General features: G+C 34.1%; 1 long non-coding RNA gene across 1 annotated transcript; it reads left to right on the plus strand.

Annotated features, from left to right (window-relative positions):
• Nucleotides 1–2,825, plus strand: LOC138309223 (uncharacterized). The gene is made up of 3 exons (XR_011206222.1): nucleotides 1–122; nucleotides 1,906–2,007; nucleotides 2,724–2,825. It is a non-coding gene; the product is annotated as an uncharacterized lncRNA (long non-coding RNA).
• The last annotated feature ends 1,310 nt before the right edge of the window (nucleotides 2,826–4,135 follow it).

Raw genomic sequence — 4,135 nt, forward strand, 5'->3', positions numbered from 1 at the left:
CTGTGAGTCTCTCTCATCACTGCCCTTCTGTGCTAATGGAGGAACTTGTGTAGCAATACAGGGTGAATTGACTTGTGATTGTGGAAGCAGTGGTTTTACTGGCACCTATTGTGAAACACCACGTGAGTATATGAATCAGTGAGTTTACAGGAAATTACATTTAAGCATTGTCGTCAATGCTTTTTTTTAAACATTCACTGGGTTATGAAATAAACTTTACTTGGAAACTTAAAAAAACTGCAGCCAGGATTCACACAAACCAAACACAAACCTTTTTAGTTACCATAGCAACAGCAGCTGCAATGATAGATAACCATTAAAGATATTGTTTCAAGAGTGTACTCAAGTTTTGAAAATCAGCAATTGAATTACTAAATAACAGGTTTGAATATTTGACGTATTATGGGGTCAAAAAGGGCACAAAATGTCCTTTATAATGAAAACAACAGTTCCGTGAGTGGAGATGTGCTAGTTACATTATCTGTATATATTTTTATTTGCTCAGTACTGATATTATATAACCTTACTATAAATGACCATAAATCCCCCAATAAGACAATTCCTGAATGTCCAACCCACAGCAAATCTCGGGTTGGACGTTCATCAATTACCCCAGGGTTGCGATTTCGTTGTCATACCCTCGAGCTAGGGCAAAATTCTATCAGTCTACATGAAATGTATCATAGACAAATAAAATGCAATATTGACTAAGGCATAAGAATATACGTATCAGATAAAGGATACACTTTGTAAACGAACGCATGAGTGGGGTTTATCAAAACGAAAAAAGACATGAAAATTGACAGACATAAAACGCAGAACAAACATATTGGATAGTTAATCGTCAAGTTTAGTAAAATAAAAGATCATGGGTGGAAATAAAGTTTAGATTGTTTCGTACCGGTTGGTCATTTTCTAGTCTGTCAATAGTCGCGCCACTGACACCTTAAATCTATTTCACACTGAAAAAAGCTTAAACGTGTACAAGTTTGTTCATGCAGATAAGAAAAAGAGGATGATACTCTGATATTTTGAATATTTTCCACCTCACGCGATGAATTTTAACTGATATTCATCAAGAAACAAGGAAGATTCTTTTTAAGACATTTATTACATTGTATTTGCCCTTGCGGTTATTACGTCGTTGTTGTGTGAGCATCACGTCAAAACTTACACAAAAATATGACGTCATTTTTGTGCACAAACTAATGACGTATTAATCAAAATGATATTTTCACTGTCAATGTAATATTCCGATTGATCAAAAGCGAGTGAAAATAACAAGTGATATTTTCACTAAAGTGGAAGTATCACTTAATATATTTTCACTAAAATGGAAGTATCACTTAATATATTTTCACCTTATATTTTACTGTACAAATGTAATAAAAAAGTCTACGCACAAAACTGTGTCCTGAAACAAAAACACGGGGTGAAAACAAACTCATACCGAATCATAAAAAACTTGTCAATACTTAAACTTGCACTGTGTTGTCCGACTCGAGTTCCGAGTTGTGGTGATTGATCATACGTTTACTGACATTTCCTCTCCGCCGTTCAGCAGAGTTTTTCCCGTCACCGTCAAACGCAAAGAGTGGCGCCTTGTTATAAAAACTGCACATTAAAAAGTATATCTAGCGATGATGGAAAATGTGGCTACTAGATCCAAGAGAGAAAACTCCTATAAAATATATGTGCGAGCATCGGTAAGCATGAATTAAACTAAATGCGTAGCTGCCTTTTGTAGCGCGCGAAGTTCAAATGCGCTAAATTGCTAATGACTTACACCCAGTGCAATTTTTGATATGAGAAAGACAAAACTAACTCCTTTTTCACAAATGCTTGCAAAATATGGGTAATGACAGAGTATTTCAAGTTATTACCAAACGTTTTCTTACGTTATAGCGGACCCCTGCCAAGGAATAAATTGCAACGGTAACGGGAACTGTGTAGCTGGTAGCTGTGTTTGTACCAATGGTTTTACCGGAGAAACATGCGACACACCACGTAAGAAAAGCTACACTTTATAAATTTTGTATGAAAAAAAAAATCAAAATTGATGTAAAAGAGTCTAGAGATGGAGACAGCAAAGATAGATCGACAATAGCGAATAGGACATATTACAAGAAGTCCACGCATAACAAGTAATTATTTGCATTTAAAAATTGTATTTTCGGCGTATTTTACTTGTTTTTCCTTGAGTAGTTTTTATAATTTGTATAAGAGATGAAATTAACTGTCTAAATGAAAAGTACCTCATATTCTTACGAAATTTAATCACTTACAAAAGTATGAATACTATATTTTTTGTATGAATAGGGTTACAATATATCCCGATTTCAGGTACCATTTACCCGTAGGGGTCCATATTTCGCCATTTTTGATAAATAAAGACGATTTCAATGTAGATATAAAATTATATTTAGTAAATATATGTCCATGAACTGTCATTTCATTATAAAATATCCATCGATTCAACACTGTGTGAAATCAGACACACCAAACCACATTCAAACGACATTTTCTATAAAGTCAATTTCCTTGCTACCACCACAGAATGTTGTCGCCCCTCCCAAGAACTGTACTGGAAAAAGTGTCTTAACTACCGATGTGAAGTGGATTTTTTTTTGTATGAAAAAATCAAAATCGAATGTAGAAAAGTTAATTATTGATGGATATACAATATATTTTAATAATATATCAATATTTCCCTGCCATTCCAGCTGACCCATGTGCTAACGTCGATTGTGGTGTTAACGGGGACTGTGCTGATGGAGTTTGTGCTTGCACTGGTGGTTATACCGGCGATATGTGCAATATACCACGTAAGAAATACAAAATGAAACTTATGTTGAAACTATATTTCTAAACGGAAAAGTCAATTTAAATAAACCAACGCGTTTATTTAATTATCTTTTTTTTGTTTAGAATTTCGTTCATCAATTCGTAAACACTTTTTCAATTAATCAAACATAACGGACTGTGATATTAAGTAAGAGTTATTCCCCTTTCCGTCTAATTTATAATACATTTTAATAAAACACCTTATTAATGTCAATTTAAACATATGTTATTGTTATCTTTTATATACAATAGGAATATCATAAGTCTCACTTATATGAAGCTCTCTCTCCAAATCTTATCTTATCCTATATCTTATCAATATTTTTCAAAGTAAGAGTTATCTCCTTTTCGTGCAACTAATAATAATACAATTTTGCTTGTAATGAGTATGTTTAATTTGCTTAACAGTGATATTTGCACTAAAGTGGAAGTATCACTTAATATATTTTCACCTTAAAACCTTATATTTTGCTGTAAAAATGTAATAAAAAAGTCTACGCACATAACTGTGCCCTAAAACAAGAGTACAGGGTGAAAACAAACTCATATAGAATCAAAAAGAAATTGCCAATACTTAAACTTGCACTGTGTTGTCCGACTCGAGTTCCGAGCTGGAGTGATTGATCATACGTTTACTGACATTTCCTCTCCGCCGTTCAGCAGAGTTTTTCCCGTCACCCTCAAACGCAAAGAGTGGCGCCTTGTTATAAAAATTGCACATTAAAAAGTGTATCTAGCAATGATGGAAGTAATCCCCACAGTAAATGTGGCTACTAGATCCAAGAGAGAAAACTCCTACAAAATATATGTGCAAGCATCGGTAAGCATGAATTAAACTAAATGCGTAGCTGCCTTTTGTAGCGCGCGAAGTTCAAATGCGCTAAATTGCTAATGACTTACCCCCGGTGCAATTTTTGATATGAGAAAGACAAAATTAACTCCTTTTTCACAAATGCTTACAAAATATGGGTAATGACAGAGTATTTCAAGTTATTACCAAACGTTTTCTTACGTTATAGCGGACCCCTGCCAAGGAATAAATTGCAACGGTAACGGGAACTGTGTAGCTGGTAGCTGTGTTTGTACCAATGGTTTTACCGGAGAAACATGCGACACACCACGTAAGAAAAGCTACACTTTATATATTTTGTATGAAAAAAAAATCAAAATCGATGTTAAATAGTCTAGAGATGAAGACAGCAAAGATAGATCGACAATAGCGAATAGGACATATTACAAGAAGTCCACGCATAACAAGTAATTATTTGCATTTAAAAATTGTATTTTCGGC

Source organism: Argopecten irradians, chromosome 15 (assembly GCF_041381155.1).
Source record: "Argopecten irradians isolate NY chromosome 15, Ai_NY, whole genome shotgun sequence".
In the NCBI taxonomy this organism is placed as follows: Eukaryota; Metazoa; Mollusca; class Bivalvia; order Pectinida; family Pectinidae; genus Argopecten; species Argopecten irradians.